The 24,176-nt window shown below is 44.4% G+C and overlaps 1 long non-coding RNA gene across 1 annotated transcript; it reads left to right on the top strand.

Moving 5' to 3' along the window:
• The first annotated feature begins 160 nt into the window (after nt 1–160).
• On the top strand, nt 161–22,435 carry LOC120056017. Its single transcript, XR_005477737.1, has 3 exons — nt 161–226; nt 20,009–20,135; nt 22,316–22,435. It is a non-coding gene; the product is annotated as an uncharacterized LOC120056017 (long non-coding RNA).
• Nucleotides 22,436–24,176: the final 1,741 nt, after the last annotated feature.

The following is a 24,176-nucleotide window of genomic DNA, read 5'->3' as shown; positions in this document are numbered from 1 at the left end:
ACATGCAATGTTAGTATGCTTAAACGATATCCGTTTTCTCAAAGAGGGCAATGTTTGCTAACCTGGTAATTCAAACCTACTGCTAATGTAAATATTCACCTTCCCCAAACACCGGTCATTCTTGTGACGGTGCGTCAGAATAAAATTCCCGAATGGAAACTGGAGCTTGAGTTTAGAGTTCTGGTTGTGAAACACGGAACAAAGCAATCTGAGACTGAAAATTCAGGTGAGTGAGTTTTGTTAAATCTGCAGGTTAAATAAACACAAACAAGTCATTTTCATACTGCAATGCATGACTACTTTAAAACACAGATGTATCTGTGCTCTATTATGATGTTAGGCTATACTTTCCAGGAAAAGATGTGGAGGAGGAGATTCTACTCCACTTGAACACAAAAGAGTCAATAACCTCTTGCTAGATTGTTGTACATTTAATTGAGTTATGTTTATGCAATTTGATCATTCTATTATTATTTTATTGAGGAATGAGGAATCAAGTGGTAGAAGACTTTACTGACCTCTTAATATAACCTCTATGACTGTGAGTAACCCATTCATTAATGTAAACTATGTCAAATCTCAATGTGTGGAGTTTGCAAACTTGAATCTCTTTCCACCTCCTCTTGCCTCAACCTGGTGGCATCTGTTGTTGAGAATCTCACTAAGACTTCTGTTGTGAACACGTGTCAATTCAAACTGAGACATGGAGCATGAGGGAGATGGAAGAGAGAGGAGAGAAAGTGGGATATGCACCACACAGAGTTGTTTTGGCATTAGATCACTCTATGCCACTTCTCCAGCGTGCCAACTAGCTTGGCATCATCTCACAGAGCCGGGCACATTCAGCCACCAGCTGGCAGTCGCGGGCCTCAGATAAGAATTGTTCAGACATGGCACTCATTCAAAAAGTTTTCACTTCCCTGAACCCCTACATTGCAAACGAGGATGGCATGTTCCTATGAAACTGGAGGCTTTGTCTCAGAAAAACTCCCCTCCAGTTTCAGAAGTAGTATCGTCAAAGGGAGAGCCATTCCATTCGCAGAGGAAACGCCAGTCGAGAAGATGCCACCAGCAGCTATATCATCTTCATAGAGCATCCCTTTATCAGAATATTGGCTCAGTAATTATTCATACAGATGACACCGCTATACTGATACAACCTAAACTGTCGAATGTGGATACAAATTTTTGTTTTCTACGTTTGTGCTTTGGTCACAAAGACCATGTTTGTTTTGGATTAAAACTGCTTATTTGCGGCTGTCGAGGTCAGCCATGACGCTGACACATAGCATAAGGCAGATCTGGAATTCCAGCCACTCAGCACTAGATATAGAGCTGCTCTGGAGAGACATACTGGGATGGATACAATGGGGGGCATGGCGACCTAGCGAACAGACTCTTGGCACTCTTGGCGCTCTCCTCTCAGGATGCCAGCCAGCGCCTGCCGTTTTGACGGAGCTCCGGAGCGGGCGTGCAACTTGGCCGGCAGCGGGCGACAACTCCCCTTTCGTTTGGCACAGGACAGGCATATAAGACTTCAGACAGGAGAGAGCGCGTGAGAGCGAGAGAGGACCCCCCTCATATCTGAGGGAAGGAGAGGAGCGAGCTGGGAGAAGAAACCTTCGGGAGTGCCAGAACATGTGTCAGGTTGGCACCATGTGAGAATGATCTTGGCAAGCGCCTCTACTCTCCCCCTCTTGCCCCACTTGGAACACATGGTACGTCGGCAGTGGCATCTGGCCGCGTTGACTCTCAGCAGCTGAGCTTTGTCTTCGCCAGTTGGGACGCTTGGCACTGCCACTTCATCAACTACCTGTGGATCCTCCCGGCCGTGGAGGGGGTGATGAATTATTCCGTGCTGCAGCTGCAAACTTGACTTCCATCCAAGAGATGCAGCACTGTAAACATATGACTATCTCACACCACCCACATACTAACCACCACGGCCGGGACCACTGCGTTTGGGCTATGCCCAAGCGTACTGGGATATGTTTCCTTGGGCGATGGTTTATTCTAGGCGAAAGACAGAGATACTGCTTATTTTCTTGTTGGGAGAAGTTGTTGATGCTTTCAAAAGCCAGCTGAGGATTTTTCTGTACAAAGTGAACAAAATGCATTCAATCTTTTGCTAAGGAATGATTACGAATGAATGGATGACCTTTCCACTCTCTTTTGAGTCTTCAAAATGATCGATGCGGAGGCACCGAGGTCATTTGTTAGAAAAGCTCTTAGAAATATTTTCAACTCAGAAAGGAAATAAATAACAGAACAAGAGACACTCTCTTTGGTTAACACAGTGTTTATCTTCCCGCAGAGCTGTCTGGAGAGGAATTGTATCACATTCTTTGCTATGACTGGATAGCTGTGCTCCATACACTCTTTGGAACTTGACTGGGACCTCACTGATGCCTAATGCTCCCCATCTGTGCAAAAACATGTTTGGTTTATGCTGAACCGTTAATTAAAATGTCTACTATGAAAGGCCCACATGCTAGCTTTCTGGGGCAATTCCCTGAGCTTTACTACTGTACCCTTTTCCAAAACGTCAGCACTTCCATCTCCTACAGTGATTACAGAGTACTCACACCAGTTGTAAGGAAATACAGTGTCTCTTCTCAGGATAACTCTGTCGTGTTCTTTCAAAGTAACATGAAAAGAAACCTCTCGAGTCTCGACTGTAGTGCAAAACAACTATTTTTTTTCCTTCAGGATTTTGCATTAACCACGTATTTGAGATCTGACATCAGGTAGAGGATTTTGACAAAAGCACATCTTCTATTATATTTAAGAGATCCAGACATCCACATGACTTTGGAGCCTGGGGTTCGCCCCTAGCAAGATAGGTGACCTTATTTGGATTTCAAGTGCTTGTTTCGTTCTGGATTTTTAAAATCTTTACAGTGAATAATACTTTGTAGCCGAACAGATCATTTCTGTCAAGATTCAAAGGCAGTTATTTTTCGTGTTCTGCTGATAGTGACCCACTGGGAGTTTGGCTCCATCTGTGTCGCTCTGACCCAGTTTAGCCCTCGGCCACGTCCAACTGTTCCGCATCCCAAACATATGTGCTGTGGCAGGGGGATAAGCGATCATCACCACTCGGGACTCTGAAACACACACTGCAGATATGACACTGGACCCATCTCCTGTCTGCCCATCTTCCCACAGCATATGTCATCAATCCTGGCCCCCAAGAATCACACTCACTCTGGAGATGGATTTGGAAAAACCCTCCTCCTTCTGAGGGGTACTCCTTTGTGTGGCAACTGCTAAAATTAGGTTATGGCGTGCGTGTGGTGGTGGTGTATATGTGTCTTTGTTTGTACAGTATGTGTTTGTATGTTTATGTGTGTGTGTTTTGCCAATCTAGTATCGGCTATAATGTGTGCATTGTCATTGGCCCAGCTGCTCAGTGCCTGACCTCTGACACCCCCCTGTCTCCCCACCCTCCAGTACTGAGCTGGCCAACAAACAACCATGGGGTTGGCAGACTAGCCATGCAGCTCACTAGCCAGGGCAGTGGCACTAGAGACTTTAAAAAATGCCCTTTGTTGGCAGAAAGGCATGCAGACAGTATCATTGCACAGGGCTGAGGCCCACTGGGACCTTGGTGTGTGAGGCACATATGGAGCACCAGGCTGGTGATGAGCTGCTTATGTGAGCTGCTGATGGCCTTGGAGAGCTGCTCCGTCTGCATGGGGGATTAATGGCTCTCTAGCCTACTACCTATTTACTGTATATGAGCTTGGACTCAATCAAAGTACTTGCCGTAAACTCTGGACCATTGCAGCGGATCATCGCTGCTAGCTAGCTGCTACCGAGTGGCTATAGTGGCTAACGCCCCTGCCCCGAAGCTAGCATCAGTTAGCTGCGAACCAGGCACATCTCCCGGCTAGCAAACGAAATTACTACAACTACAATACCTATTTCGCCATCTGGCCCGGACCCTTTGTCGACAAGGCGCCTCGCTGTACCACCACGACTGGTCCACTGACGTAATTCCATCCTCTGTGACCTTAACCGGCCGTCGCCGGACGTCGGAGCAGACGCTTCTACTTACCCCGGCCTGCTAACTTTAAACGCTGTGTCTCCCCCGTGCTAGCGTAGTAAACGAATACCCCACGGCTTCCCTGTCCCATCTATTGCTGTTCACTGGACCCTATGATCACTTGGCTACATAGCTGATGCATGCTGGACTGTTCATTTATCACGGTACTCTATTTTGTTTATTTTCTTCGTTTATCTGTCGGCCCTAGCCCCGAACTCAGGCCCTGTGTGTAGTTAACCGACCATCTCTGCCCATTCATTGCCATTTTACCTGTTGTTGTTGTCTTAGCTGATTAGCTGTTGTTGTCTTGGCCGTTGTTGTCTTAGCTAGCTCTCCCAATCAACACCTGTGATTGCTTTATGCCTCGCTTTATGTCTCTCTCAAATGTCAATATGCCTTGTGTACTGTTGTTTAGAATGGTTATCATTGTTTTAGTTTCCAGTGGAGCCCCTAGACCCACTCTACATGCCTCAGATTCCTCCTTTGTTCCACCCCCCCACACTTTCGGTGACCTCACCTAGGATAACCAGCACGTCCAGAGATGCAACCTCTCTTATCATCACTCAGTGCCTGGGCTTACCTCCACTGTACCCACACCCCACCATACCCCTGTCTGCACATTATGCCCTGAATCTATTCTACCACGCCCAGAAATCTGCTCCTTTTATTCTCTGTCCCCAACCCACTAGAAGACCAGTTTTGATAGCCTTTAGCCGTACCCTCATCCTACTCCTCCTCTGTTCCTCGGGTGATGTGGAGGCTAACCCAGGCCCTGCGTGTCCCCAGGCACTCCCATTTGTTGACTTCTGTAATCGGTTTCATGCATGTTAACATCAGAAGCCTCCTCCCTAAGTTTGTTTTACTCACTGCTTGAGCACACTCCGCCAACCCTGATGTCCTTGCCGTGTCTGAATCCTGACTTAGGAAGGCCACCAAAAATTCGGAGATCTCCATACCCAACTACAACATTTTCCGTCAAGCTGGAACTGCCAAATGGGGAGGAGTTAGCTTGCAAAGTTCAGTCAGTCATACTTTCCAGGTCTATGCCCAAACAGTTAGAGCTTCTAATTTTAAAAATTAATCTCTCCAGAAATAAGTCTCTCACTGTTGCCGCCTGTTATAGACCCCCATCAGCTCCCAGCTGTGCCCTGGAAACCATATGTGAATTGATTGCCCCTCATCTATCTTCAGAGTTTGTTCTGTTAGGTGACCTAAACTGGGATATGCTTAACACCCCGGCAGTCCTACAATCTAAGCTAGATGCCCTCAATCTCACACAAATCATCAAGGAACCCACCAGGTACAACCCTAAATCCATAAACATGGGCACCCTCATAGATATTATCCTGACCAACTTGCCCTCCAAATACACCTCTGCTGTTTTCAACCAGGATCTCAGCGATCACTGCCTCATTGCCTGCATCCGCTATGGGTCCGCGGTCAAACGACCACCCCTCATCACTGTCAAACGCTCCCTAAATCACTTCTGCGAGCAGGCCTTTCTAATCAACCTGGCCCGGGTATCCTGGAAGGATATTGACCTCATCCCGTCAGTCGAGGATGCCTGGTCGTTCTTTGAAAGTAATTTCCTTACCATCTTAAATAAGCATGCCCCTTTCAAAAAATGTAGAACTAAGAACAGATATAGCCCTTGGTTCACTCCAGACCTGACTGCCCTCGACCAGCACAAAAACATCCTGTGGCGGACTGCAATAGCATCGAATAGTCCCCGCAATATGCAACTGTTCAGGGAAGTCAGGAACAAATACACACAGTCAGTCAGGAAAGCAAAGGCTAGCTTTTTCAAACAAAAATTTGCATCATCCTGTAGCTCTAACTCCAAAAAGTTCTGTGACATTGTAAAGTCCATGGAGAACAAGAGCACCTCCTCCCACTGCCCACTGCACTGAGGCTAGGTAACACGGTCACCACCAATAAATCCATGATAATCGAACATTTCTCTACGGCTGGCTATGCTTTCCTCCTGGCTACCCCAAACCTGGCCAACAGCTCCCCCCGCAGCTACTTGCCCGAGCCTCCCCAGCTTCTCCTTCACCCAAATCCAGATAGCAGATGTTCTGAAAGAGCTGCAAAACCTGGACCTGTACAAATCAACATGGGCAAGACAATCTGGACCCTCTCTTTCTAAGATGATCCACCGCCGCTGTTGCAACCCCTATTACCAGTCTGTTCAACCTCTCTTTCGTATCGCCCGAGATCCCTAAAGATTGGAAAGCTGCCGCGGTCATCACTCTTCAAAGGGGGTGACACTCTAGACTCAAACAAACTAGACCCAAACTGTTATAGACCTATATCCATCCTGCTCTGCCTTTCTAAAGTCTTTGAAACCCAAGTTATTAAACAGATCACTGACCATTTCGAATCCCACCATACCCTCTCCGCTGTGCAATGCAGTTTCCGAACTGGTCACGGGTGCACCTCAGCCACGCTCAAGGTACTAAACGATATCATAACCGCTATCGATAAAAGACAGGTACTGTGCAGCCGTCTTCATCGACCTGGCCAAGGCTTTTGACTCTGTCAATCACTGTATTCTTATCGGCAGACTCAATAGCCTTGGTTTCTCAAATGACTGCCTTGCCTGGTTCACCAACTACTTCGCAGACAGAGTTCAGTGTGTCAAATCGGAGGGCCTGTTGTCCGGACCTCTGGCAGTCTCTATGGGGGTACCACAGGGTTCAATTCTCGGAGCGTCTCTTTTCTCTGTGTATATCAATGATGTCGCTCTTGCTGCGGGTGATTCCCTGATCCACCTCTATGCAGACGACACCATTCTGTATACATCTGGCCCTTCTTTGGACACTGTGTTAACTAACCTCCAAACGAGCTTCAATGCCATACAACACTCCTTCCGTGGCCTCCAACTGCTCTTAAACGCTAGTAAAACCAAATGCATGCTTTTCAACCGTTCGCTGCCCGCACCCGCCCGCCCGACTAGCATCACTACCCTGGACGGTTCTGACCTAGAATATGTGGACAACTACAAATACCTAGGTGTCTGGCTAGACTGAACTAGACTGAATTGGCTTTCTATTTCGCCACAAAGCCTCCTCACGCCGCCAAACGTACCCTAGCAAAACTGACTATCCTACCGATCCTAGACTTTGGGGATGTCATCTACAAAATGGCTTCCAATACTCTACTCAGCACACTGGATGCACACTATCACAGTGCCATACATTTTATAACCAAAGCCCCTTGTACCACCCACCACTGCGACCTGTATGCTCTAGTCGGTTGGCCCTCGCTACATATTCGTCGCCAGACCCACTGGCTCCAGGTCATCTATAAGTCTACGCTAGGTAAAGCTCCGCCTTATCTCAGCTCACTGGTCACGATAACAACACCCACCCGTAGCACGCGCTCCAGCAGGTATATCTCACTGGTCATCCCCAAAGCCAACACCTCCTTTGGCTGCCTTTCCTTTCAGTTCTCTGCTGCCAGTGACGGGAACGAATTGCAAAAATCGCTGAAGCTGGAGACTTATATTTCCCTCACTAACTTTAAACATCAGCTATCTGAGCAGCTAACCGATCGCTGCAGCTGTACATAGTCCATCTGTAAATAGCCCACCCACCCAATCTACCTACCTCATCCCCATATTGTTTTTATTTACTTTTCTGCTCTTTTGCACACCAGTATCTCTACTTGCACATCATCATAATCTGCTCATGTATCACTCCAGTGTTCATCTGCTATATTGTAATTACTTGCTACTATGGCCTATTTATTGCCTTCCTCCTCACGCCATTTGCACACACTGTATATAGACTTTCTTTTTTTCTATTGTGTTATTGACTGTACGCTTGTTTATTCCATGTGTAACTCCGTGTTGTTGTATGTGTCGCACTGTATTGCTTTATCTGGGCCAGGTTGCAGTTGTAAATGAGAACAAGTTCTCAACTAGCTTATCTGGTTAAATAAAGGTGAAATTAAAATAAAATTTAAATTAACAAAGTGACCCAACCCAGGCCAGGCCAGGGCTGAAATGATAGCTTTGTGGGAGCTGCTTCCTCCAGGTCACACAGTGACAGTATGGTGACTCTACAGTTAGGCACCAGGTAGAAACAGTAAGAAATCTGATGAATAGGAGGAGTGTGATAACTAGTGAAGGTGCGTCCATCAGGTATCCTCAACCAATCAGACACTGAGGGGCTTGCTCCACTGGCTTTATTATAAGCTTCATAGAGCAATGGACCGGCTGATGGTTTCCCACTAATGACTTATAGATTCCCTTCTTTCCCTTTCAACATCCTTCCAAGAAAATGGAAACAATTGAGCAGGACCGACAATCAAGACCTTTCCCAAATGTACTCCCAGACTAACTCTAACTTTCAGAGATATATGTCATTTAGCAGACGCTTTTAGAGATGAGGAATCACCGCAAGCCACCACACAAAATGTCTTGCTCTGTTTGGGGTTTACACTTGGAAATGTTAAAGTATTTAATTCATCTGAACGTGCTGTTATATTACATCCAGATGTCAACTTTGATTCTTTAATCTAATCCATATACGTCCTCTTTCACAATATGTTCCCAATTTAAGTAAAATTGCCATATTCCTTCCTAAATTCAAATGGAGGGATTGTGTTTATAATGTCTAAGGCATTGCATGTGTTTGCAATACATGATGTTTATGGGTAATGTGGACATGAGAGAAATAAATCACCTGAAACATACATCCTCCTCTTTTAACACTGAGCACTGTTTTTATTTCCCCTATCCTATTTCTTTGCACAAAGCTTGACATCCGTCTGTCTTCCGCTTCACTCTTCTCTCATTACATTACCCCCCCCCCCCCCCTCTCCCCCTCTATCTGAGACTGGCACTCTGCTTGGGTGGTGTGTTCACAGAGAGACAGTGCCATATGCTGTCTAGCCTCCCAGGGAGAATGTAACAGTACCAGCTCTGCTGCAGTGCTGTGGCTGGGGCTGTGGCTGTACATGGAAGAGTCTATCATCACAGAGCTTATAGGCTCTCTGAAGGCTCATACATGCTTAACAAGTAATCAAGCATTATAACTATTTTACTGTAAAATGTTAACTCAATGGTGTTTTTCTAAAGGGAATAGTATAGTCAATATCCAGGATTTCTTGGTAATAATCTGACATAGTTAACTTGTTCCTCCATCCAGAAACTTCACACATCGTATCTACAGAGCCTCTCTCTAATCCCACAGTGGATCTTCATCATTGTCCTCTAGTTCTGTGTCCTCACCTTCTCTCTGTGGCTGAGGGCAGACTCCTCTGTGTAGCTGTGCACTGTGACTGCACCCTCGACTGTTATTGTCTTCATTCTGTGAGCTGCCAGCTCCTGACAGACCTGTCCCATTTTTCAACAAGGGAGCCTCAGAAAGCCCTCCATACTAGTGAACACTTCACGTCTGTCGTAAACAACCAGAGAGCTGTTGGGATTGATTCTTGAAAATGATCTACCTTGTAGCGAGTGGACCTGCCAATGCCTCCCCACAGCTGCAAATATGAAGTCTTCAAAAATTCATCAGAGGGAGAGATGTGAAAAGCTTTTGTTCAGAGGTGCCGTATCTCAAGTCTTAAAGAGGCTCTGAACTTTTTTGTTGTTCCTCTGTGTACTTTGAGTGGTGGTGGTGGGGGAGGAGGGTGTGTAGGTAGAGGATGTGAGTTTGTGCGTTGAGGGAGATGCGTGTTCAGAATTCATCTTGTCTGTGTATTCATTACCACTTTGCATTTCAAGCAGAGGGGTTCAGTGCTCCACTAAATCGCAGGAAGGATTGTTAGGCACGCGTGTTATTAATTTTTTCAGGTCCCGTGGCGTCTGTATGAATCTTAATGCTGCTGACTGGGCTAGTGCGCTATCGACTTTCTTTAAAATATGAAGAAGCTTGCTGGAAGCGCCCAGGGTCATTAGCTGAAGAGTGGGCGCAAATCCCTCTCTCAGGCAGTCTGGCTTCACCGTGTTAAATGTGCTCTTAAAATATTCATAATCATACTCGTGCACACACACACACACACACACAATGCACTAGGGAGAAAGGGGGCGGTGAAAATCAATATTAAAATGTATTCCTGTTTTCACGTCTGGTTAATTAGCTGTGGTTCTTAAGCCATGAAGTTTGTGAAGAGATTAAGAGTATGTATTTCAGTGACAAGATAATATGTATTCCATCAGAGCCGACCCTGTTGAATTAGATAGCAGTAGTTGTGTTGATCAAAACGGATGATAATATAAATGGTATGAATTATATAGTTTATAGCTTTTTTTGAAGTCTCTTCAGATAATAGGTTAAAAACAAACAGTTTTCCACAGAATTATGTGTACACAGACACATTAGTGCGGTTTCTAATGCACTCGTTTGTTTTTGTCTGTTTTGTATCATTTTTATTTACTGTAAAACTGCATGAAGTAATCACAGATTGGGTGTTAATAGAAAGCCGAGCACACATTGCTGACGTAACTGTCTGTGACAAGCATACTTTATTATTTGTCCCTAGGATATGCCATCGTAAACTTAATAAAAGAGGTGGAGACTGTTGTGTTGTCAGGTGAATGATCCTTTTTAATGCTGATATGTAGCATGCTCCAAACTGTGCTGTAAATAATAACAACGATGCTTTTACCGTATGATGGTTATGATCCTTTGTTGTTGCATCCTCCCCACATTGCACTTTTAGAAGAAAGGGTTTCATAGGGGTTCTTCGGCTGTCCCTATAAGAGAACCCTTTTGGGTTCCAGGTAGAACCCTCCTGTGGAAAGGGTTCTACCTCGACCCAAAAAGGTTTCTACCAGGAACCGAAAAGGGTTCTAGCTGGAACCAAAAAGGGTTCTACCTGGAGCCATAAAGGTGTCTTCAAAGGGTTCTCCTATGGGGACAGCTGAAGAACCCTTTTTGGTTCTAGAAAAAAAGGTGCCGTCTAAGAGTAGGTACAATAAATCCTTTGGTGATCGCTGATCTTATTACATATTAATTAACCTTATGATGTGACAACAGTTGGATGGATATGGATATCTCTTAATACTGTCTACCACTGGTTCAGTTATTTATTTATAGTCTCTAAAAGCACTGTGATGGCAAACAAGAAAACCCTTCGCTATTCATGTGACATGTTTGTGTGTCAGCCACACATTGTTACATCACACACACACATACACACACACACACACACAGAGAAATATGCTCCCTTGAATTAACATGACATTCTTAGGCATGTCTTCCCCTCTATTTGCCGCCTGTCTGTTATTGTTAAAGGGCCAACTTTCCGAAGTATCCCTTTATCTACTCCTCAGTCAGATGAACGCATGCATCCAGTATGAAGGACGTTAGAGATTAGAGAGTCAGCGAGTTTAGTGAGCCAATGCTAACGAGCGTTAGTGCAATGACTGGAAGTCTATAGTATCTAGTAGCATGCTAACAGTTACCATAGACTTCCAGTCATTGTGCTAATGCTAGCTAGCAACTTCCTTCAAAAGGCACGCAGAGACATAAAAATGGTATCCACGACCATGAGTTCATCTGACTCTGGGGAAGTAGAATCCTGAAATATCCCCTTTAAGACGTTTGTGGTGGTGAGGCATTTGAAAGGGCCTAATGAATTGGCCATTAATGGATCTTTGATGGGCTGGGTTAATGAGGTCACTTGTTTCATCTCACCACCCTACAGGCAACAGGGTTCCATGGTAATGGCCTGGTCACAGCACCTTGACATGTGGCAGCAACTGAGGGATCAGGGGTCACAAATGCAGTCCTACTGGTGAGAAAGGGTTGAAGCAGAGACTTACAGGAGAGGAGGGCTCATAGGTTCCCATATAGAGGTACATAATGACATTGCAATTCAGCAGTGTAGCATGTATTATGTACTATTGTGTGTGAGTGCACATGACTCTTTCTGTGAATTTGTTATCTATATGTGTGTGTTTGTCCCTTGGTGGATTTGTGTTTGAGGAAGGGACTACCACATGGTTCCTCTTTAAGAAGATTGGATCCTGCCCACTGCCTGGCTTTCATTATGCAATCACCGCTCTGTACTTCCTGCATCCAACCCACAGACTGACTAACTAGCCGTTGGGGACTTCCACTTCCAGCCACAGGACACCTGATGGACCGGCCACAGCCTGAACAACAATGCTCTTTTCTGGGATACAAACTTGGGGTGTAAGGCATGATGCTCCAGTCGTGCCCTCTCTCATTAAAGATCCTGATTGAGGATATAGAATGTCAAACGCAACAGAAGAGAGGGTGTCATTTCCATCTTTCTATCTAACTGTTCATTTTAAGTATTCATGAGATGAGTCATTTTTTTCTAGGAACTAGGCATGTGCAGCGTGTGCTATTTATATGGTAATAATTTGAGAGGGTTGAAGTTACGGGTCCATCAATGGGTTGAACATGTGTGAGACAGGTGCTGCGATGGAGATCTGGCCAAAACAATCACGTTGCTACAGAAAGGACTGCCTAATTGAGCTCTGTTTGTGTGGCATGGCGCTGAACAATGGCTCATGGCTGGCAGATGCAACAGGGGGCCAGTAATATCGACAAAGCCCACAGAACAATACCAGCAGGAGGACAATGGAGGGTTACTGCAGAGAGCAGAGATGACAGGAGGAGAGGATACGATACAGGAATTAAATGGGAAATGGCATTTCTAGTTTTTCACGACTGCCTTATCGCCAGTGATGGCCTGAAAACGGAAATCGACTAACAAAATTAAAAGCGAGAGTTTTGTCTGGACACCTCCCTGCAGCAATTTCTGAGATACTGGTATTCTGAGTTAATGTACCTGTCTGGTTCAAGGGGGAAAGTCATTCCCTAGTTCTATACTGTACTCACAGACTATAGGGGAAACATGTTCTGTTTCATTTGACGAAAAAAAGAATGTCCGCAACTCTGGTATGCTCCCATGGTGATTGTAACAGATGCCCAAAAAAGACAACGTATTGATCCGAGTTGGATCTGCGTCAGGTCATACGCCACTGTGAAACACACCTACTTAAATAACCTCGAGAGGCATGTTCATCCGGTCAATTGAATACATATAGTACATTAACGTAACAATACATATTACACAGTAGACATATGGAAAAGCATGAATACATGTTGATTTGTTTATCCATGTCAAGTAATATAGGTGTGCAATAGATTAAAAACAGGTGAGACATGTGTCAATCATTTTGTATACAATACTGTATTATATAGGGAAAATGGAAACCCTGTGAGTGGTTTTGACTAGAATAGATACAGCTTATGTCAGAGTTTACTTTTCATAGCAGGTTAGGAGAACTTACGAAGCAGGTTAGGAGAATAAACATAGCAGGTTAGGACAATTGGGTTAAGTGTAGGGTTAGCTAAAACGCCCCAAAAATCTACTTTAGACGTCAAATTAACATAAGCTATATCTTGTATAGCCATAAACACATTTTATAGAAAAGGTTTTATATTTAGTTCCTCGTTTATACCTCTTGGAAACAGTGTTGAGGGAATGTATCCTAAAGGACTCTTGTCTCAGGAGGAAATTGTCACCTCGCTAGAGGTTATTTAAGTAGGTGTGTTTCACAGTGGTGTATGACGTGACGCAGATCCAACTCGGATCGAAACGTGGTCTTTTTTGTGCGTCCGATTTAAATCACCATGTCAGAGTTGCGGACATTTCTTTTTTCTTTGATACGTTCCGCTGTCCTGCACCTGTTAAGTGCATATTTTTCCTTTTTTTTCTACTGTTTCATTTGACCCCATCTACAGTATGGTGGAGTGGTGAACATGAACACTTTGTTAGAACTCTACTCCCTGAGGCCAGCACTTACATCCCCCTCAAATTGTTTTATCTCGCTATGTATTGATCTAGGTGTATTTTTTTATGTTAGTCGTTATGGCGAGTTGCGGTCAGGCAGGCTTGTGAAGGACTACTTACTTAAACTCCAGGGCACTGCCATAACAACTTTATCAATCCATTACTTTAGATGTGTACTGAAACTGTGGTCACTTGCCCCTAATGATTATATATGGCTGTAGATTGAACAATTTAATTTGCAAGGCAGTTATGGGATCAAGTAAACCCCAGATAGAGATGAATGTCTCTTCTAGTCATTATGTGTTACTTCCATACATTAACATGAAAATGGGACATTAGGCTATGAGTCAATTAAAGACCATCCAAAACAGCCAGGTTGCGGAAGTCAGTGAAGGGATGTGTACGTGCCTGCCTGGCTGTATGTGCATACTTGTGAGTGTGTGTGTGTGTTTGTTCTCACACACAACTGGCTCAGAGCCTGGGAAAGAGGGAGCATGTTTGGTTTGGCCTCCTGTCTTCTGTTCCGGGGGACTGTGAAATCTGAAATTAAACGCATTGCCATGGTGAAGCAATTCAGCCTTATAAGTCATCCTCTCTGGTAATTGTTTGTTTATTGGAGCTTGTTCAAAAGCAATATTGTTGAGGGAGCCAGTGTGTGAGTGTGCTGGAGGGAGGTCACGCTGTTTCAGTTAGAAAGGGGGGGATAGAAAGCAGGGATAGAGAGAGAGGACGTGAGACTGAACTAGACAGGCAGACGGTCAGGGATGGAAGCAGGGGGAGATGGGGAGTGCTGGGAGATGGGGGGGGTGGGCGGATGGTAGTCTAGTGGTTAAGAGCGTTGGACCAGTAAACGAAAGGTCACTGGTTCGAATCCCTGAGCCAACTAGGTGAAAAATGTGTCTGTGTGCTTGGGCAAGGCACTTAACCCTAATTTCTCTGCTAAATGACACAAATGTCAAATGTAAATATATGGCCTGGTGGGGCTGAGAGGTCGGGGGTCAGCTGTGTGTGGTCAGACCAGACAGATGTGAGAGGAGCTGACCAGCAGCCTCAGAGATGGTGCCTAGACAGGGCAGGTACATGCTAACTGGCAGATAAGGTCATGACCCCACTGACCCTCTTTTATGCCTGGTCTGTCTTTTCATTCTTACCAGTGCACACTGGGTTGACAAACAAAGACCCAAACCATGTAGAGACTTGACACCATGATTAATGAGTTGAAAGGGGTTGCGATCTGTTTCGATCAGTATAGATTACTGCTGCCTTCTCATGAAGTTGTAATATATTAATATATGGTATTTGGCAATATCTCCACAATTGTATTTATTGATGGTTTATTTGAATAGGGACAGAAATCAACACATTGCCACACTAACAAAACATCATCAGATACGTTGTCGCGCCACAGTGTGAATGCGTATGCTCATTTTCAACAGCCAATGCCTGTACAGTATGTGGCTTTATAGTGCAGAATGTACTGCTAGTGTGCCGTATTCTGACCCGTAACAGTAGAGTGACAAGGTGAGAGGGGGACTGTAGGAGCTGGAGGGGGGAGTAGTAGGAACCATGAGGTGAACCATCGCTGCTGAGGTATTCATCTGGTTAATGTAACCCCAGTCAGACTGCCCAGGCCCTGCCCAGCCAGGGGTATGGTCTATTTAAAAGCACCCCTGTCTCCCTCTGCCCTGACAGAACACGCTCCATATGCCATCTGTCAATCCCCTCCTCCTCCTCACCTCCCCCCTTTCCCCAGTCAGTCTGTGAAGCCCAGTAATGAGAGGATTAACCGTGTGTGTGCTGGAGGAGGAAGCAGCCCTGGTAACTGTAAAGCAGGTCAGCGGTACTGTAGTCTTGTGAACAACAGATGGAGAGAGGGAGCGAGAAAGACTGGGGCAGAGAGAGAGATATGGATTTGATCCTCTGTATCGGGGCTCCATTGTTGCCTGGCGAGGGCAGCGTGTGTGTGTGTTGACAGGGCTGACTGACAGCTGCAGGGTTGGAGAGCAGGTGTGACGGCAGAGCAGATCAGGGGAGACGACGGGGCCCAATTTAGCCCTACACTTTTGGTGCTAACGAGGACGTGCCCACTGCTACCCGCCCTGTTTATGTGTGTCCAAACCTCTGGCTCCTGCCTGTGTTGCTACATGAGGACACACCCAGAGAACTGTCATTCACAGCAAGGAGAGGATGTCAGTGGCACCATGAACACATCAACTGAAAAATGGTGTTTAGAGGCCTGATGATTAAACTGTAATCTGATTTTATACAGTGATCTGGCGTAGTACTGTACACATCTGAGAGATGGACACTGTCTGGATGTCCAGAATTTGGACAGGGGTATTTTCCCATTGCGTATTAACATTAGAAACTGTGATTTCACCCATACAGTATGTGAGAATGAAGCATTGCTCTGACAACTAGCATGTTGGGTAAACATTATTATTTTGGTTGTGCAAAGCATCATTTACACATCCTTTTGTTTTCACCTCCACATCCAACCATAACAGAATCGGTCTTTCATGATTACAGAGGACTCACAGAGAAAGATGTGTGAGACCAGGGAGCAATTTTCTTCCAAAACAGATTCAAGGCAGCAGAGTGAGCAGATGTAGGGAAAACAATCTGTCCAAGTATTTCAAGTTTTCAATCAATGTTGAAAGTAATTGGCAATAAGTTGCCAAATTTGCTGTAATAGGAATAGAAAACCACTTCCCTCCATGATTGTGGCTTTATCAATGAAGCGTGTCTCCTGAATATCTCACTTGAATAAGCAATTAAACAAGCCAACAGTGAACTACAGACCAGAATGCATATTGATGCGATAGATCAGCCAAAATAAATCAATGCCCTCTAATTATCTTGCAGTGTTAAAACCAATGCCATCCATATTCATTCAGTGTCATTCATAACACCCAAGGCCACGCATGTTAATTAGTTATTGTATCACACAGCCACAGCCTTTTGAGTATTAAACCATATTGTCCTTGGGTCTGTGTTGGATGATGCTGTAGAAACCAGAGCAGGCAGACAGGCAGACAGGCAGAAAGAAAGAAAGAAAGAATGCCAGAATGCCTGGCCCTGGGGCTGTAATCCCGTAGAATACATACAGGACTCAGTGAGCAGGAGAGGTGTTACACTGTAAATGCCCGCGTGTTTGTCACTGTGTGAACGTAGAGTTAGGCCATGTGTTTTACCATACGGCATCCATTGTGTTTATTTATGTGTTGTGGTTGGCAGTTGTTTGCGTGTTTGCTTAAATTTATGCAATGTGTGTGTTTCTGGGTGGTTGTGTTTGGATGAAGATGTGTGCGTATACAGTTGAAGTCGGAAGTTTACATACACCTTAGCCAAATACATTTAAACTCAGTTTTTCACAATTCCTGACATTTAATCGTAGTACAAATTCCCTGTTTTAGGTCAGTTAGGATCACCACTTTAAGAATGTGACATGTCAGAATAATAGCAGAGAGAATGATTTATTTCAGCTTTTATTTCTTTCATCACATTCCCAGTGGGTCAGAAATGTACATACACTCAGTTAGTATTTGGTAGCATTGCCTTTAAATTGTTTAACTTGGGTCAAACGTTTCAGGTAGCCTTCCACAAGCTTCCCACAATAAGTAGGGTGAATTTTGGCCCATTCCTCCTGACAGAGTGTCACGACTTCCACGGAAGTCGGTCCCTCTCCTTGTTCAGGCGGCGTTCGGCGGTCGACGTCACCGGCCTTCTAGCCATCGCCGATCCACTTTTCATTTTCCATTTGTTTTGTCTGTGTCTTACACACCTGGTTTCAATTCCCCAATTACTTGTTCATTATTTACCCTCTGTTCCCCCATGTTTGTTTATGAGTAATTGTTTATTGTATTGCGATCTGAATGTGTGGCCTTGTCTTTTTACGACGTGTATTGTTATTATTTGAGTAAAATTGCTTTCATTACTCATATCTGCTGTCCTGCGCCTGACTCATCTCACCAGCTACACACAGACGCTTTACACAGAGCTGGTGTAACTGAGTCAGGTTTGTAGTCTTCCTTGCTCACACACACTTAAGTTCTGCCCACAAATTTTCAATGGGATTGAGGTCAGAACGTTGTGATGGCCACTCCAATACCTTGACTTTGCTGTCCTTAAACCATTTTTCCACAACTTTGGAAGTATGCTTGGGGTAATTGTCCATTTGGAAGACCCGTTTGCGACCAAGCTTTAACTTCCTGACTGATGTCTTGAGATGTTGCTTCAATATATCCACATCATTTTCTTTCCTCATGATGCCATCTATTTTGTGAAGTGCACCAGTCCCTCCTGCAGCAAAGCACCCACACAACATGATGCTGCCACCCCTGTGCTTCACGGTTGGGATGGTGTTCTTCGGCTTGCAAGCCTCACCCTTTTTCCTCCAAACATAACGATGGTCATTATGACCAAACAGTTCTATTTTTGTTTCATCAGACCAGAGGACATTTCAACCCCATGTGCAGTTGCAAACCGTAGTCTGGCTTTTTTAATGGCGGTTTTGGAGCAGTGGCTTCGTCCTTGCTGAGCGGCCATTCAGGTTATGTCAATATAGGACTCATTTTACTGTGGATATAGATACTTTTGTACCTGTTTCCTCCAGCATCTTCACAAGGTCCTTTGCTGTTGTTTTGGGATTGATTTGCACCAAAGTACGTTCATCTCAAGGAGACAAACCGACTTGCCAAAACTATAGTTTGTTAACGAGACATTTGTGGAGTGGTTAAAACCTACGTGTATGTAAACTTCCGACTTCAACTGTATGTACGTTTTCCAGAGAGATCGTAGGGTGTGTGGGTGGGAGTAGGCAGTCTGTCAGAGAGGGTAGTGTAGTACTGTAGTGAGTGGGCAGCAGATGTCAGACTTCTCAGCCCTCCCCCGCCCAGGGAGCACCTGTTGGGCCGGGGGCCATCTGGAGGTTGAGACCTATTACTGTGTGTGTGTGTGTGTGTGTGTGTGTGTGTGTGTGTGTGTGTGTGTGTGTGTGTGTGTGTGTGTGTGTGTGTGTGTGTGTGTGTGTGTGTGTGTGTGTGTGTGTGTGTGTGTGTGTGTGTGTGTGTGTGTGTGTGTGTGTGTGTGTGTGTGTGTGCATGCGCACATGCGTGTATGAAAAGGGGGTTGGAGGCTTTTTGTCCCGCAAGGCCACACCCCAGTGATACACTCTACACTGACCCACATGACACTGCACTTCTCCAGACCTCCACATCCCTCTCTCTTTTGCGTCATTTTCCATCAACCTCCAAAACATCTCTCTCTCTCGCTCTTTGTCTTTCCATCTAAAACATCTATCTTCCATTACATCTGGTCCTATCAGAACGCTTCGGAGGCGCTGCTGTACATACATTAACAATTCTCACACTGCCTAATAGAAAAGATAAGACATATAGATCAGAACTAGCGTCAGTGACACCCCAGGTAGAGTGCAGCTGCAGCTCTGCCACACCTTGGATGGTGATACAGAGGTGTGTATCACTGGTAGGGTTGCAATTCTACTGGTAATTTTGGTAATTAACAGAAAATATATGGCAATCTAGTTTTTTGGCAATTTAAACTTAAAGATTTTTTTTTTTTAATTATTCATATATAGTATTCATTTATTATATCTGTGTCCATGAGTTTCTAGTAGATAGACCATACGGTTCAAGAGAAAATAGTTTAATTAATGAAACAAAAAACAATAGCATTATTTTCAATTAACTCTGGAACTCTTCCAACTATTGACTTTTTTTACAACTGCCACAAGTTTGATGCCAAAACATTGACAACAAATACTTATAGACATAGTCAAATAAATAACGTTGTAAAAAAAAATATATATATATATATATAAGGCTAGTTCATGCTGAAACCCTCATATTTAACACCAATGGTATTCACTAAGTTGATATTTAGGATCATGTTTTACAGCTTTGTCATTCTATTTTTTATTTTTTTGAAAATCATCTTAATAAATGACTTCATATATTTTACATGTGATACGGCCACGCAGAGGGCCCGAGATCATTACAGACACCTGTGATATTCTGAAGTACCCAAAAGGGCCACATTGTGATAGATTACATCAAATCCTAGTTAGTTCACTGGTAAATTTTGAAAGTTTCCAGTAATATACCCTCCCTTTCCAACCCTAATCACTGGTTATTGTATCTCTGCTCTGGTCTGTAGCAATGCTGCTGCATCTCCTCTCCTGCTCCAACAGATGTGGATCCCCATGGTGACAGGAGAAAAACACCAGAGAGCACTGCAGATGGATGAGTTACACATCACAAAGAGGAGGAGACAGAATGACAGAGTATGTGTTTGTGTTGCTGTGTGTGTGGTGTGCATGTGAATGTGCGTTTGTAAAAGCAGGTGTGAGAGCACACATACAGCGTGTGCATGACTCCATGTAGACAAATGTATATATCTGGGCCTGTAGTTTCCTAATAGATGGGTGTCAGGGTGAGAGACAGACAGACAAAGGGAGAGAGAAAGCTCTCAATTCAATATTTCTTCATTTTGTCTACTGTCTACTGAACAAAAATATACGTGCAGCAATTTCAACGATTTGACTGAGTTACGGTTCATATGAGGAAATCTGTCAATTTAAATAAATAAATTAGGCCCTAAACAATGGATTTAACATGACTGGGCAGGGGCGCAGCCATGGGTGGGTCTGGGAGGGCATAGGCCCACCCACTTGGGAGAAAGGCCCACTCACTGGAGGGCCAGGCCCAGCCAATCAGATTGGGTTTTTCCCCACAAAAGGGCTTTATTACAGACAGAAATACTCCTCAGTTTCATCAGCTGTCTGGGTGGCTGGTCTCAGACGATCCCACAGAAGAAGCCGGATCTGGAGGTCCTGTGCTGGCGTGGTTACACTTGGTCTGGGGTTGTGAGGCCGGTTGGACGTACTGGCAAATTCTCTAAAATGACGTTGGTAGAGAAATTAACATTATAATGAACATTCAATTATCTGGCAACAGCTTTCCTACAGTCAGCATGCCAATTGCACACTCCCACAAAACATGAGACATCTGTGGCTTTGTGTTGTGTGACAAAACTGCACATTTTAGAGTGGCCTTTTATTGTCCCCCGCACAAGGAGCACCTGTGTAATGATCATGCTGTTTAATTATCTTCTTAATATGCCACACCTGTCAGGTGGATGGATTATCTTGGCAAAGGAGAAATCCTCACTAACAGGGATGTAAACAAATTTTTGCACAAACTTTGAGAGAAATAAGCTTTTTGTGCATATGTGCATAACATTTCTGGGAACAAATTCAAGCAACACTTCACATGTTGCGTTTATATTTTGTGTTCAGTAATAGTACGGTAGGTCTCAACACCTAATAGCAATACTAGTGTCTATGCGAGAGGAAAATGGAAAACGTTACCGAGTATTGGTCGTCATGGAAACCAAATTGTTGTAACGCCATATGGCTACTGGGAGAGGTGAATTATGAGATGTTGGGGAGATGTTGAGGGTGAGCCCATGGAAGGTCATGGACTTGCAGTAGTATGTACAGCCCTGAAGGTGGCGTTGTATTGTATGACAGGTAGTATACATTACCAAGCAGATTATTATGTCATATTTAGTCACTACACATAAGCCAACAAATACTCTTTTCGATACTTTACTCTTTCTATTCACCCCTTTCCCTTTTCATCTGTACACAGCATGTGAGGATATCATAATGGTTGTAAACCATATGGTTTGAAAATGCAACAATACCATAGATTATCATCATCACTTTCGAGCCTGCGTGAGTGGCACAGAAATTAGACAGGCATGCCGTTATGTGAGTTTTATCTGAGCACACAGTCAAATGGAGAGTGAAGGGGCATCATTCTCACTGGGGCTTAATGTGTTTGGACTCACAGGGTTAAGAGTAATGACAGCTTCTCCAGACAACAGAATCCTCCCGCCGTGCCACGCCTGCTAAAACAGCCCCGTCACATCGTATCCTAGCAGCACCCAGGGCAAATAGACACTACTCTGTCAGAGGAGGAATTCATACCCACAAAGCACTGATGCCAGACCCCCTCTCTTCCAGTCTCCCCCATCGCGCACAATCATCTTTAGGTGTCACCATGTCCACACACCCACTCAGGACCAGAGAGGGTGCAGTGGGGGCAGATGGGGGTGTTGGGGGAGGTAGGGGTGTGCAGAAGCCTGTCTATTTTGAGGTCATGTTTGATAAGCCCTTCCTATGAAGTGACGAGATGAAATGACAGTTTGCCAAAAGCGGGTCACGGGGCAGGGTGTAGGCAGCCTAGCATGGTCGTCTATGGACATAATTAGGCATTCATTATCATATCAGTTAATTACTGGACTACTGGTTGTTTTCTCTCAGGAAAGATCCCTTCTGGACACCAGCTCAACATAGGGAACAGATTTCTGATGCATACATATTTTGTTCCTTTTTCTCTCCCGTTCCCTTATTATAATAGTTGTGATGGTAAAACAATGGCTTTGCTCTTATTCTAGCTGCAGGCGCCATCTGGGAGCGAGACGTGCATTACAGGAGCTATCCATATGGTCGGGGCATCATGACTTTGCTCATCTCATCTCCCGTCAACATCTCTTCTGCTCAAGTCCTCTCTCAAATTAGCCACATACACATTCTTAACAGAAAGACAAAAACATGCTCGTGTTTATGTATTTTTGCAGAGATTATACAAATTTACACATATCAGTCGGTATTAGATTAAAATGTTAAACTCATGTCTTTAATACTCTTAAAATGTACATTTCCTCATTAATCAGGTGCTATAGATTAAGACTCTTCATACTATCTGATTATAACACATTTATTATAATACAGAAAATGATTTGCCACCTCAATATCATCCCCACCCCCAGTCGTTGTTCAGTGTCGGGAGCTGGGGGCTTTTTAGACCCATCTGCTGTCTCGCACCTTCTAATCTGCACCCCCCACCCCCGTCCCTGGAACCCAACGGCACCGTACTCCTCATCCTGTCCCCATCCTACCCTCCCATCACCCAGTGCATAATATATTCCCCCTGTAGCCAAATACTACAGCTCACATTGTATTAAGCCACATTGCATATGCTTATAACACGCACACACACAGTGATGTTTACAGACCTGTCATCTGGAATGTACTGTAGGCTAGATATAAGATAAGTGTATCTATGTATATTTAGAAATAAAGAGTGTCGATATTAAATCAGTATAAACCTCTGTGTGTTTACTAATTACGACAAATTCTTATTCTACTCAAAATAAAGACTTATTCGTCATAATTACTTTTTTATTGTCATCTGTTTTGTTGATCAGCTTTCTTTATGTTTACAAATGGAAAACATTCTCTGTCCAGTGATACTTTTCAATGTGTAGCTTTACGAGAGAGAGAGAGAGAGAGAGAGAGAGAGAGAGAGAGAGAGAGAAAAGAAAGGAAACAGAGAGGCTGTCCTATGTTGAAACTCAACCTTGACTGTGTACATCAGACCTCCAAACAACTGATGCCCTCTTCCTATCGTGTGTGTGTGTCCACGGGCCAGCCGGGAGAGGGTCCTAATCCTTGTAATTCCACAGAGTGAGAGGCAGAGGGTATGAGCTGTTGAACAAGATAAAGAGGAGAGAGGGGATGGAGGAGAAGAGAGGAGATGAGAGAAGGAGAGCAAAGATTAGGGGAGGAAGGTGTGATAAGGAGATTCCGAGTAGATGCAGAAGCATGGAGAAATAAGAAAATAGAAAGGGGATGCAAGGACAGCAAGTGAATAAGAAAATTAGATTGCTTGTGGGAGATAGACTGAGGGGAAGAGGACAAAGTTGAAGGCTGTGTGAGAGGCCGGTTATCCCCCCCATCTCCATCTCTCCTAATCTCACTCTGCCTCCTCCATATCTCTCTCTCCATCTCTCCATCTTGCCAAATAGTCAGAAAATTCACTGCCAGTGTGGTTGTGGTTTAATTGGCTTTCAGTATTCATAATTAAAACAATGCCTTGACGTGCAGCTCCTACATTGTCTTCCATTAATTTCAGATTGCTCTTGTCATTTGCACATTACCCCATGCAAAAGCAAATTAAAGTGTTTAATTTTCCCCCTTCATATTCAGCGTCATCTTCCCCAGCTCTCTCTGATTAGGCTGCTATTTACCAGACCACTATCCCACAATTCTACAGCACATAAAGCAGGCGCAGAGTAGGACCCAGGGGATGCTGGGAATAAGGAAAACAAAGGACTCTGGGATGTCCAGGGCAGTTAATGACACTTTCATGAGGAAATCTGGATGCTATTTGGATGCTATTTACCCTGGCAGCAGATCCTGTTGACTGGTTGCTGATGGAACAGAACAGAGCGGTCCCGGACCGTATGGACAGAC

This window comes from Salvelinus namaycush, chromosome 1 (assembly GCF_016432855.1).
Source record: "Salvelinus namaycush isolate Seneca chromosome 1, SaNama_1.0, whole genome shotgun sequence".
In the NCBI taxonomy this organism is placed as follows: domain Eukaryota; kingdom Metazoa; phylum Chordata; class Actinopteri; order Salmoniformes; family Salmonidae; genus Salvelinus; species Salvelinus namaycush.
Note: the sequence above shows the minus strand (reverse complement) of the source record. Positions and strands in the feature narration are given on the sequence as shown.